The following is a 14,915-nucleotide window of genomic DNA, read 5'->3' as shown; positions in this document are numbered from 1 at the left end:
TTCCAAAGAGCAAAGAAGTTTGGAATGCAGTCAATAATTCACTATCCAGCAAAACTGAGTCTTCCCTTCCAGAGAAAATGATGTGCATTTAAAGTAATAGGAGACTTTCAACTTTACCTGATGAAAAGACCAGAGCTAAAAAGGAAATTCGGACTTCAAACAGGAGACTCAATAGATACATGAAAAGGTAAAAAAAAAAGGAAAAGAAGAAAAAACTGTTGTTCAGTAAGATGAAACTGGCTATATCCACACCTGGGAGAAAGATTCTCAAACTCTTGAGAACTGTAAATCTATTGGAGAGAATATACTTAGCCAAAATTAATGGACTCTCATGACTTGTCCATGACTCAGAATGATTTGAAGAAAATATCTCCTAAAAAGGGGGGGAGAGTAAAGAAACACGAGGATGGCGGAGACTGAATGGGTTAAATTACATTACATGAACAGGGACAAAGAACTTATTGAAATAGAGGGGAAGAAGGGAGGAGGTGAGAACCACCTGAATCTTAGTCTCATCAGATTTGGCTCAAAGATGAATTAACATACACACACACTCAGATAAGTTAAGAAACTTATCTTACCTTTCAAGTGTTAAGAGGGAAAAGGGGGAGGGGAAGGTAAAGAGACAGAAGAAACCGAAGGAAGGAAGATGGAACAAAGGGAAAGGGAAAAGGAGTGGGAGGGAGAGTTGAATATAAAGGGTAAAAACACACTGAAGGAGGTGTGATTCAGAAGTAATATACTGGGGAATATGGGTAAGGTGAAAAAAAGCAGAAAATACAAACAGAGGGAAAATAGCAAGGAGGGCAATAAAGAATTAGTAATTATAACTTTGTATGTGAATGGGATGAACTCTCCCATAAAATGTAAGGAAATAGCAGAGTGGATTAAAAAACAGAATCCTATAAAATGCTGCTTACAAGAAAATCATTTGAAGCAGAGAGATACATGTAGAGTAAAGGTAAAAATTTGGAGCAACAAGGAAGTTAAGGAAGTAAATGGAATGTTGGAAAATCTAGACATGATAGACCTTTGGAGAAAATTGAATGGGCACCAGTACATAGCACCTACACAAAAACTGACCACATCCTTGGGGGGTAAAACCCTCATTAACAAGTGTAGAAAGGCAGGAATAGTGACTATTTCCTTCTCAGTTCACAATGCAATAAAAGCCACATACAATAATGGGCCATGGGCAGAGAACTAAATTAATTGGAAACAAAATAACTTTTTTTTTTTAAAGAATGAGTGGATCGGGGCAGCTAGGTGGTGCAGTGGATAAAGCACTGGCCCTGGAGTCAGGAGTACCTGGGTTCAAATCCGGTCTCAGACACTTGATAATCACCTAGCTGTGTGGCCTCGAGCAAGCCACTTAACTCCGTTTGCCTTGCAAAAAAAAAAAAGAATGAGTGGATCAAACAACAAATTATAGATAAAAATAAAGATTTCATTGTAGACAATGACAATTAACAAGACAGCTTGCTAAAACTTATGGAATACAGCAAAGGCAGTTATTAGGGGGATATATTGTATATTTAAATGCTTACATGAATAAAATAGAGAAAGAGGAAATCAATGAACTAAGCATACAACTTAAAAAATTAGAGAAAGAATAATTTTTTAAAAACCCCAATTAGATACCAAATTAGAAATTCTAAAAATTAAAAGAAAAATTAATAAAATCAGAAACAAGAAAACTGTTGAACTAATAAATAAAACCAAAGTTTATTTTTATGAAAAAATCAATAAAGTAGATACATTTTTGGTTAATTTGATTAAAAAAAAAGAAAGAAGTAAACAAAACTACTGGTATGAAAAATGAAAAAGGTGAACTCACCACCAATGAGGAGGAAATTAACATAATAATTCAGAACTACTTTGCCCAACCGTACACTAATAAATTTGATAATCTCAGTGAAATGGATGAATACTTACAAAAATAAAAACTGTCCCATATAAATGAATAGGAAATTAAATACCAAAATATCCCTATCTCAGAAAAAAAAGAAATTCAAAAAGCCATATTTGAACCCTAAGAAAAAATTTCCAGGGTCAGATGGATTCATAAGTGAATTCTATTAAAAATTTAAGAAACAATTTCCAATTCTATATAACTTTATGGAAAAATAGGTGAAGATGGAACTCTGCCAACTCCTTTTATGACAGCAATATTTTGCTGATACCTAAACCAGGAATGATCAAAAAAAGAGAAACAAAATTATAGACCAATTTCCTTAATGACTATGGATGCAAAAATCTTAAATTAAATTTTAGCAAAGTGTATACAGCAGGTTATCACTAGGATAACACATTATGATCAAGCAAGATTTATACCAGGAATTAGGGGTTAGGAAAACTGTCAGTATTAATTGACTATATCAATAATGAAACTAACAGAAATCATATGATTTTCTCAATAGATGATGAAAAAAGTCTTATACCAAATACAACACCTATTTTTTTTACTAAAAACACTAGAGATCATAAGAATAAATATATTATAACTTAGAATTACAAACAGTAGCTATCTGAAACCATAAACAAGCATTATATTCAATGTGGATAAACTACTATTCTATAATGTATTAGAAATGTAAGGTTTAAGGGGAGGCTAGGTGGCATAGTGGATAAAGCATCGGCCTTGGAGTCAGGAGTACCTGGGTCCAAATCCGATCTCAGACAATAATTACCTAGCTGTGTGGCCTTGGGCAACCCACTTAACCCCATCTGCCTTGCAAAAAAACCCTAAAAAAAATGTTAGCTTTAGCAATAAAACAAGACAAAGAAATTGAAGGAAATAGAGAAGGGAAGAAAGCATAAAAACCTCTCACTCTTTGTAGAAGACATGATGGTATATCTAGAGAACCCTAAAAATTCATCTAAAAAACTACTAAAAACAATTAGCAATTTTAACCAAGTCACAGGATCATTTCTATATATTACTAGTAAGATCCAGCATCAAGAGTTAGAAAGATGAGTCCTATTTAAAATAACTTCAGACAATATGAAATACTTGGGTATTAATTAAATCAGAGTTAAATAACTGAGCAAATATCAACTGCTTATGGATAGACTGAGATAATATAATAAAAATCACAATTCTACATAAACTAAACTACTTATTTATTGCCTTAACAATCAAACTTTTAAAAAAATTGGTTTAATGAGCTAGAAAAAATTGCAACTAAATTCATATGGAGAAAGAAAATCAAGAATATCAAGGGATTTAATGAAAAAAAGTGCAAAAAAGATGGCTTAGCCTTTCAAGTTCTAAAACTATATTATAAAGCAAACTGTCTGATATCAGCTTTGAAATTGAGTGGTGAATCAATGGAATAGACAAGGTACAAAAGGGACAGCAGGAATTGATTGTAGTAATCTGTTGTCTGATAAACTCCAAGAGCCCTAATTCTGGGATAAGACATCTCTATTTGTAAAAAAAAACTGTTGGGAAAATTGGAAGGTGGTATGGGAAAAATTTGGATTAGACCAACATCTCTCACCCTATTCCAAGGAAAAGTTCAAAATTGGTGCAGTGTTTAGAAATAAAAGCCAATATTATAAACAAACTAGGAGAACAAATAATATGGAAAGGGAAGCAGTTTGTGACCAAGGAAGAGATGGAGAACATAATTGAAATAAACTGGATAATTTTATTACATTTTATTACATTTTGCACAAACAAAACCACTGTAATCAGTATCAAAAGAAATGTAGTAAATTCAGGAACAATTTTACAACTAATGCTTCTGACAAAGGACACTTTTCTACAATATATAGAGAACTGAATCTAATTTCTTAAAAGTAAAAATCAAGCCATTGCACAATTGACAAATGGTCAAAGAATATGCAAAGGAAATTTGCAGATGAGGAAATCAAAGCTAGCCATGGTCATATGAAAATTGCTCTAAATCACTACTAATTAGGGAAATGTAAAATTAAAACATCTCTGAGGTACCACCTCACTCCTCTCAGATTGACCCATAGGACCAGAAAGGACAATGATCACAGTTGGAAGGGATGTGGGAAAGCTGGGACACTAGAGCATTGTTGGTGGAACTGTGAACTGATCCATACTTTCTGGAGATCAGTTTGGAATTATACCTAAAGGGCAATAAAAATGTGCATACCCTTTGCAATACCACTACTGGGTGGTATTATATACCCTGAAGAGATCATGAAAAAGGGTAAAAATATCTCTTGTACAAAAATATTCATAGTAGCTCTATTTGTGGTGGCAAAGAAATGGAAATTGAGTGAATGTCATTGGGGAATGACAGAACAAATTATGATATATATATATATATATATATATATATATACACATTATGGAACACTATTGTTCTACTAGAAACTAGGAGGGATGGGATTTCAGAGAAGTCTGTAAAGATTTGCATGAACTGATGCTGAGTGAGATGAGCAGAAACAGAACATTATATTCCCTAATAGCAACATTGGGGTGATGATCTACCCTAATGGACTTGCTCATCCATAATCAATGCAATAATCATGGATAATTTTAGGGGATCTATGATGGAGAATGCCATTTGTATCCAGAGAAAAACCTGTAGAGTTTAATCCAAAAACAAAGATTATTACTTTCAATTTTTTTTGAAAAGTTTTGTTATGTACTACATAATTTTGCTTTCACTCATATTTTATTTTTTCTCAAGGATTTGTGTTTTTCTCTCAACACATTCAATTTCAACAATGGATAGCATGGAAAAAATATAAAGATTTTCAGATTGCCTTATTTGGGTGAGGGGGGGGATGGGGAGTGAAGGGAGATGGGGGGGGATTGTAAAATTCAAATCCTTACCAAAAATGATTATTAGAAACCACTATTGCATATATTTGGAAAACAAATAAAATATTTATATAAAAATAAATGAAGAAAAAAAGTATAAAGAAATTGACTCTGGTCAACATAAAGGGAAAAATGCAAAGAGCTCCAAATAAACCACTCCTTGTCTTCAAGAATCTTAGTATTTATGTTTTCCATGCATTGTATAAATTGAAATATAAAATACAGATGAGGATAATGATTATAATGAAAATATTACATAATAGGTTTTACCAAACTTCTTTCAACCACAATAACTATCTAGAAACCTATATTATAAAAATATATTATGATGATAACTTGATACTCAACAAATCCATTACTTGTTACATTTTAATGAGAAAAAAGTTTTCACTGCTCTGGGCTTGCTGGAGACTCATTGAAATCATTAGAACTTTAAAGAGTCAAGACAACACTCCACAAGAAAAAATGCTTATCCCTTGCTTGCCACTGGTCCCCTATCACATGATGAAACAAAGGTTCATCATCAGTCTCATAGTAGCTCAACAGGAGTGTAGAACAACAGACCAAACCCACTTTCTCATAGTTTGAGTTTTATTTGTTTTAAAGTGAATGTTAAAAACAGTTGTTTCAGTTTGGGGCAGAAACACCACCGAGTTTTTTGACTTTTTGTTCTTCCTGTTGTTGTTTATGATTATGAAAAAGAGACTATTCTTTCCTTCATTTCTTACTTACCTGCCTTAATCATTGAGAAGCTCTGAGGGTCTTGCCCTCACAGTTTGTTTGTCTTGAATTAAGCAAAAGTATCCATTTTAGGTCTCTTTTTCTCATCTCTCTTCAGCCTTAATCACTGATAAATATCTCTAATTTAAAAGATCAAATTTTCCAAATGAATCCAAATTCAAATCCAATTTTCTTGACCCATATCTTGCCCTAGTCCCAGAGGACTGTGGAGAGGAAAATGAGATTGTTGATTTTTGTCCATCATTCTCATTTAAGTTTTGAATTTAATGACATTTCATGGTATCACCTCCCTGAAACCAGAGTCCCCTTCAAGATCAACTGCAAACAATAATTCGTCATGCCAGTAACTCCTTTCAGTACAGGTAAAGTGAAGTCACATTTTATTTTATTTTTATGTAATTAATTGCATTTTTCAAATATCTATTTAATTTTAGGTTTCTGCATTACAAAACAACCTTATTACTTAATATCAACCCAGTAAAATAGGAAAGTTCTGGGGATCCTTCATGAATTATTTCTTTTATTCATTTTTCTAACTATACACAACATTAGTTTTTACCATTCATTCTTTTGCAAGGATTTAAGTTTTACATTTTTCTCCCTTCCTTCCCCTGACAGAAGGCAAACTAATAGGGGATCTGCATTTATAACCACACTAAACATAGATGCATATTGCTCATGTTGTGAAAGAAGAATCAAATCCAAAAGGAAGAAAGACAAATGATATGACAAATACATGACAACTTTTAAAAACTGAAGATTATAAGTTTTGGTCTTCATTTAAATTCCATACCTCCTTCTCTGGATATGAATGGTAACTTTCAATTTTTTGCCACTACAAATAACTGTTATGAATATTTTGTATATATAAGATTTTATCTTTTTTATTGGCCTTAGGAAAAAATTCCCAATTGCTCTTCAGAAAGATTGGATCAATTAACAATTCTACTAAAAATGCATTAGTGCCCCAGTTTTCCCACATTGTCTCCAACCTTGACCATTGTTCTTTCTAGTCATCTTGGTCAATCTGATAGCTGTGAGGTGTATTTCAGAGATGTATTAATCTGCATTTCTCTAATCAATAATAATTTAGAGCAATTTATATAACTATAGATAGCTATGATTTCTTTGTCTGAAAATTGCCTTTTCATATTCTTTGACAATTTATCATTGGACAAATAACTTGAGGTTTTGGGGTTTTTTGTATGTTTGATTTTATAAATTTGACTCAATCATATATATATATATATATATGTATATATGTATATATATATATGTATATATATATATATATACATATATATATGTATATTTAGGGAATACTACCTTTACCAGGAAACACTAGCTGCAAAAATTGTTTCCCAACTTAGTACATTCCTTTTCATCTTGGTTGTAGTGATTTTATTTGCACAAAACCTTTTAAATTTAATGTAATCAAAATTATTCACTTTATTTTTTATATTGTTCTCTGTCTCTTCATTGATCATAAATTGTTCCCTCTTCCATGGATCTGATAATTAAACTATTAGTTGTTCTCTTAATTGTCTTATATTGTGATCCTTTATGTCTAAATTCTGCACTCATTTTGACTTTATCCTGGTATAGGGTACCAGATATTGGTCTATGCCCAGTTTCTACCATACTGTCTCCCAGTTTCCCAGAATTTTTTATCAAAGAGTTTTTATCACAGAAACTAGAATCTTTGGGGCTTATCCAGTAGCAGATTACTATAATCATTTACTGCTGTTTCTTTTGCACCTAATCTGTTCCACTGATCCACCACTCTCTTTCCTACCCAGTACCAAGCAGTTTTGATGACTGATGCCTTATGATATAATTTAAGATCTGGTATGGCTATGCTGCCTTCCTTTTATTTTTTTCATTAATTTCCTTGATATTCTTGACATTTTGTTCCTCCATATGAATTTAGTTCTATTTTTCCTAGTTAACTAAACTAATTTTTAGGAAGTTTAAGCAGTAGGGCTCTGAATAAGAAAGTTAATTTTATTATATTAGTTCAACCTACCCATGAACAATTGACTTTTGTCCTTATTAAAACTACATTTTATTTGCATGAAAAATGTTTTATAGATGGTTTCCTATAGTTTCTGAGTCTGACTTGGCAGGTAGATTATCAAATATTTTATGTTATCTGCAGTTATTTTATTATTTTATTTTTTTAGGCTTTTGTAAAGCAAATGGAGTTAATTGGCTTGCCCAAGGCCACACAGCTAGGTAATTATTAAGTGTCTGAGACCAGATTTGAACTCAGGTACTCCTGATTCCAGGGCCGGCGCTCTATATACTGCGCCACCTAGCCGCCCCATCTGCAGTTATTTTAAATGGAATTTCTCTTTCTTTCTCATGCTGCTGTACCTTGTTAGTATACATACACACACACACACACACACACACACACACACACACACACACACACACACATACACATATAAATATAAATATATATGAAAGGATTTATGTTGATTAATTTCACATCCTTCAACTTTGCTAAATTTGCTAATTGTTTCCAGTAGTCTATCAGATGGTTTTCTAGGGTTCTTTAGGTATCCCAACATCAACAAAGAGTGAGAGATTACTGATTGTATTTCCTTCAGCTTATTTTTCTTCTCTTCTAAATCTAACATTTCTATTACAATATTGAGAAGTAGTGGTGATATTGGACATTCTTATTTTACCCTTGATCTTATTGGGGATGCTTCTTGCTTATCTACGATATGTATTAGCTTTATAGATGGTTTTAGAGAGGTACTGTGTATTGTTTTAAGTAACATTCCATTTATTCCTAGGTATTCTAGTCTTTTTAAAAGGAATGGGTGCTATATTTTATAAAAAAAACTTTTTCAGCATCTATTGAGGTAATTATATAAGATTTGCTATATTTGTTATTTATATGGTAAATTATGATGATAGTTTTCTTAATATTGAACCAACCCTACATTCTTGGTATAAATACTGCTTGTTTATAGTGTGTTATTCCAGTGATAATATGTTAAAATTGCTTTGTTAATATTTTATTTATAATTTTTCATCCATATTCATTAGGCAAAATGCTCTACAATTTTCTTTCTCTCTTTTGAATCTTTCTGATTTAGCTGTAAGCCCCATATTGCTGTCATAGAAGGAATTTAGTAGACCTCCTTCATCACCTTTTTTTTAAAGTTTAAATAGAATTGGAATAAAATTTCCTGTGAATGCTTGGTAGAATTCACTTGTGAATCCATGTGTCCTTGAAGATTTTTTCATTGGAAGTTCTTTGATGACTTGTTTAATTTCTTTTTCTGAGATGGGGTTAATAAAGTATTTCATTTCGTCTTCCTTAAACCTGGCCAATTTAATTTTTTAAATATTCATCTACTTCACTTAGATTATCATATTTATTGGCATACAGTTAAGCAGATTAGTTTCAAATTATTACTTTAATTTCCTCCTCATTGGTGATCAGTTCACATTTTCCAGTTTTGATTCTGGTCCTTTGTTTTTCTTCTTTCTTTTTTAATCAAATTAAACAGAGATTTATCTATTTTATTGATTTTTCCATAAAATCTATCTAGTTTCATTTATTAGTTTTAATAACTTTCTTGCTTTCAATTTTATTAATTTTATCTTTAATTTTCAGAATTTCTACTTTGCTATATAATTGGAGATTTTTAACTTGTTCTTTCTCTATATTTTTAGTGTGCTACCCAGTTCATTGAACTCTTCTTTCTCTATTTTATTCATGTAAGCATTTAGAGATATGATATTTCCGCTAATAATTGTTTTTGCTGCATACCATAAATGTTAATATGTTGTCTCATTATTGTCATTGTCTTGGTTGAAATTATTAATTTTTCCATGATTTCTTGCTTAATCCACTCATTCTTCAAGCTTAGGCTATTTAGTTTTCAATTAATTTCAGGTCTATCTCTCCATGGTTCATTCTTGCATGTGATTTTTATTGCAGCATGATCTGAAAGGATTCATTCAGAATTTCTGCCTTTCTGTACTTGATTAAAAGGGTTTCATCCACTAAACATGGTTAATTTTCACTTAGGTGCCGTGTACAGCAGAAAAAAAATTATATATATACATATATATGTGTATATATATATATATATATATATATATATATATATATTCCTTTTCTATTCCCATTCAGTTTTTTCCAGAGGTCTGTCATATCTGTTTTCTAGCATTCTATTCAACTCCTTAATTATCTTCTTTATTTAATGGTGAGATTCATGTAATTTTGAGGTGGAAGTTTGAGATCTCCCACCAGTGATGTTTTGCAGCCAATGTCTCTTAGAATTTGGATGTTATACTGCTTGGTGCATACAAGCTTATTATTGAAATTACTTCATTGCCCATGGTACCTTTTAGGAGGATGGAGTTTCCTCCCTTATCTCAATTAAGGAGATCTGTTTTTGCAATAGTTTTGTTGTAGGCAAGAATTACTACCCATGCGTTTCTACTTCAGCTGAAGCACAATGTATTCTGCTCCAGACTTTTAATTTTACTCTTTGTTTATCTCTCTGCTTCAAGTTTATTTCTTATAAGCATCACACTATAGGATTCTGCTTTTTTAATCCTCTCTGCTGTTAACTTCCATTCTCTGGGAGAGTTCATCCCATTCACAATCCTAGTTATAAATACTAAATATTACACTCTATGTTATCTCCCCTCCATTTGTATTTTCCCCTCCTTATGCTCCAGTGTCTTTCTTATGAATACCCCCTCCCTCAATGTGTTCTCCCTTCTTTCCATCATCATCCTTTCCCCCCATTTTTTCCTTTTTCTCTTCCTATCAGTCCCCCTCCCACTTTTCCCTTCTAATACTTGACAGGGAAGATAATTTTCTAAACTCTTCTGTATGTGAGTCTTAATCCCTCTTTAAGAGAAATGGAGTGAGAGTTATATTCAAGTAGTTCTCACTTCCTACCTTCTTCCCTTCCATTGTAATATTCCCCTTTCACCGCTTCATGTGGAAAGAAGGAAGGAAGGAATATAAAATAAAGAAATGGAAGGAAAGAATAAAGAGAGGAAGAAACAAATGAAACAAGGAAGAAATGAAGGGATGAAAGGAAAGGAGGAATGGGAGGAAAGAAGGAAGGAAAACCAGATATTATTTTATTTATCCCCAGTACTTATTAGTTTATCTGATGCTTAAGTGGGCATTCAACAAGTGTTTATTGATTGATTGTCTGATTTACAATGGAAAGATAAGTTTTATTTAAAAAATGTGTTCCTTTTTATTCAGCATATCAAAAAGAGTTGCCTGTGTATTTTCAATAAGATACTACTTGGAATTGTCAGAAAGAGCTGATTTGAGCAGAGTTCATGGTTCTAGAACTGAAATGAGGAGGGGGCAAGAAAAACTGGGGAAATGGCCATAATTTTGAGAGAAAAATGAAGCATGATACTGACTTTCCAATATAGTATTCTTGAAATTCAGCAACCAGTGAAGGAAATAATACTTCAGGGTATAAATTCTTTGAGGATATGGACTTTATTGTCAGTAGCAAAATAGTTGGTGAGGAGACTGTAGAAAAGATGACAAGAAATAAAGGAATGGTGACTTTTTGGACTCAACCTCAGAAGGGCCTAGGACAATTAACCACATTGAGCATACTTATCCAGGAAAAGCAGAGGAAGGGAAATTTTATTCTCCCTTTGGTTCTCCAAATTCCCCAAACCTTCAGATCATTATGGATTCCAAGATTTCTTCCAGCAAAGGGAGGGTAAATCAACTCATCAACTCATTATACCACACTACAAACTTTTTCATTCCTCCTAAAACTTTCTGTAACTTCCTCATACTTCCCTCAGTTGGAAACTTTATCTCCTATTTTAGAGGAAAAATGTCAGTTTATCTTCCATGCACTCCCCTCTTTCTCATTTCCTATGATTCACATGCCTACTTAGGAGAGTAGAATGGGGGATATGGTATAAAATGATTGCTTTATGTCAGTGAGAATGGTGTGCCATTCTGTGCCAGAAGTTGAGGATAAAAACACAAAGAATAAAACAAGTTCTTTTTGTCAGAAAATTATATTCTAATAGAGGGGGTATAGAGACAAACACATATGCAAGTACATAAACAATGAACAAACAGAAATATAAAGAGAGATTATATAGAAAGTCTTGTCAGATATACTTTAACTGCAATTCTAGCTCAAGCACAGTTTGTACTAGATGGTCACTAAAATTCTGCTTCTGTGGTTTTGTGACTGAAAGCAAAATCTATTGAAAGTAAGGGTTATTAAGAGATCATGTGGACCAAGAGAGACAGAGAGAGAGACAAACAGATGGATGGATAGACACACAGAGAGAAACAGAGACAGAAATAGAGGAAAAGAGAGAAAGAGAGGGAGATAAACAGAGACAGAGAGAGAAATAGAGAGATAGATAGAGACAGAGGCAGAGACAGAGACAGAGAGGAAGAGAAAACGAGAGGGAGAGAGAGAGACAGAGACAGACACTGAAAGAAAAGTGCAGGTGTCCTTTTTGCCTTTTATAATCCACACCACAAATTGTAACAATGGAGACAATATTATTTAAATCATATCAATTAATGACTATGATAGACTTCCATGATAATTCAGTATACAAGGCATGAAGAAATCTCTGGATCTATAGATCTTCTTAGATCTCACATAGCACTTTTCAAAAAAATTTAATTTACTTAATATGTGTAACATAGTATTCTAATTATCTGTGTATGTATCATATTATTCCTTTCAGACTATGAACTCTATGATGATATCTGAATTTAATATTTCCTCCAGGGTCCACCACTGTTGGGTGCACAGTAAGAGATAAATAAATGTTTATTTTCTTGTTTTATGTTATGTTACAGAGATTCAAATTCTCCACTTGGTTATGGCAACTGATATTTATGCTTTCCCTCCAGAGCCTACAAAACCTGGGTCAAGTTTTTTTGTCTGATTTTTTTTTTTCACACCCAATTTGTTTGTTCTAGCTGTCAGTCTGTTTTTTCTTGTTCATTCATTCATTCTCTATTTGGTCCTGTTTGGCAAGTTTCACAAACTATTCAATACAAAGAGAGTACACTTTCCAGGCTCTGATGCATTCAATACATAACTTTTTACAGTGAACTTTGTTTTGAACTCACCCTTTAAATAATATAAGACATTGGACTTTTAACTGTAGAAAACAAACAAAAAAATCCTTTCCCCAGTAAATATAGGTGTTCCAAGGTCTGTTACTTGGATTATAAGATAAGGGCAAGTATAACTGAATTTCTGAGATTAATTTGGAAAGCATTTTGTTTTACTGAGAACCTAATACAAAGTCATGTCTGGTATATGAAAATATTTCTACAAATAACAAAAGGAAAATAATTTCAACCATATCTGATCAACTTAAAAAGCTACTTTCCTTATCATCAGTTCTAACCCTTAATTCTGTCAAATATCAGTGATGATGTAGTCAAAAGAGCATATTAGCTCTACAAACTGTTTACAAAATATGTTACAAATAAAGACTTTATGGAAGTTAAAATTTCTGCCAGTTGTTCACGATATTGTATAGTCAGATTTAACATTTTTGTTTTCATAAAAATTGGATATCCAAATAGAACTTCTAAGGTGAGAGGGATAAAAATGGGATAAATATTACATTTCAGTTTTATAAATCACAAGATAATCTATAAATCAGCAGAGGTATTGAACCTCTTGACTAAAGTTGGACAAAATAACAACTGTCATGGAGAATACTTGTTGCCATATGGTACAACTAGTGCTTTTTGACTTGGGAAAGAATAGCGAAAAGTAGCTTTTTGATGCACTTAAAAACAACCTGGTTATGTGGCATCAACAGCATGAATCTACTGTCTTCATGGAGATTATTCAATGTCCCAGCATCTGTTTATATAGCAATGAAGATCACTGGTGTAAAAAGTATGTCCAAACACAGTAAATAGCTAACTGTCTGCCTCCTCTGAAATTTACTGATAATAGCTCTTGTAGATGTAACTTGTAACTTCTGAAATAGCAAGGAAATCTAGGTTATTGATTGTACTCTATTTAGATGAACAGTTCAGTGAAGCAAAGAACCTCAGAGTAACTATTTCAGGTCCCTCTGAATAAGCAGAGTATAATACTAACCACAGAGAATTATTTCAAATCAGGTTCACATCAAGCTTCTGAGAGTTATACTAGAGGCTTTAGTATCCTGTGATGATAGTACCATAAATTTACAGCAAGAAAGGATCTTTGAGTTCAACTTATCCAAACTCTCATTACAAAAATTAATCTTAGAAAGGAAACCTGACTTGCCCCGACTCATTCAAAGAAAATGTGAGATTCAAACTAAGGTCTTCAAAGTACAGATACAGTCCTATTTCTACTGATCTGCATTTCATTCAACTTTACATGTTAAGAAATCAATATTCAGAGAGATTAAGTGATTTACCCCTAGTTATATTTCTAATTTTGATCAAAAAGACATACTAGGCCCAGTAATCTATTCACTATCTCAGGGTGACTCTCCATATCTGTCTCTATATTGCACTTTGAAATTTACAAAGCATTTTCCTCATAAACATCTCATGAAATAGGGAGCCCAAGTATTATGATACTAATTTTAAAAAAGAAAAGATTAACAACATAAATACTAGGAACAATTCCCTGAGATCTTGTGAAACTGACTTGCATCCCAATGAGATCTGGCTTGAATGTATCCAAAGTGAAAATTTCCAAGTTTATAAGAAGCCAAAAACAATTTCTCAGATCTTAGGAATGGATCCGTAGACAAAGAGGTTATGATAGGAACAGAAGGAATCTGCAAAGATCATCATGTAGCTATTTTAAAGCAGAGAAGTCTTTATCATCATTATATATTTACTGAGAAGGCACTGAAATAATTTCAAATGACACTTCATGTCAATATCAGAAAGAAAGGAGGATTGTTACTAGACAATCCTCCCATAAAATTTTATGCATGCTTGTTTTCTTTTTTCTCTTTAAATGTATAGAACTTGTTGAAAAAATTTCAACAGAGTCCTAGAGGTTGATAATTCACGAAATATGGTATATAAGCCAAATAATTTAGAAGGAGCTTAACAAAGTAGGCTGGTAAATTCCATTTGCTGACATATTTATTTGCTAGATAAATTTCTAATGGAGTAATTTTGCCACTCATTACTTTGGTTTGCTCAAGTACTGCTCTTCAGTGAAATAATGAATCTTCAAAATTAATATCTTTTTCTTTTCATTTTTCTCAGTGCTTATAAAGACTTTTTAATAGAAGCTGGATATAGACATCATGTTGTGAATACTAATTAGGACACTGAATCATCAAATATTTACCTCACATAGAGATCATGTTATTGTTATTATTATAATGT

The sequence above is a fragment of the Macrotis lagotis genome, chromosome 5 (assembly GCF_037893015.1).
Source record: "Macrotis lagotis isolate mMagLag1 chromosome 5, bilby.v1.9.chrom.fasta, whole genome shotgun sequence".
Taxonomy (NCBI): Eukaryota; Metazoa; Chordata; class Mammalia; order Peramelemorphia; family Peramelidae; genus Macrotis; species Macrotis lagotis.
The sequence above is the reverse complement of the archived record's forward strand: the minus strand, read 5'-3'. Positions refer to the sequence as shown.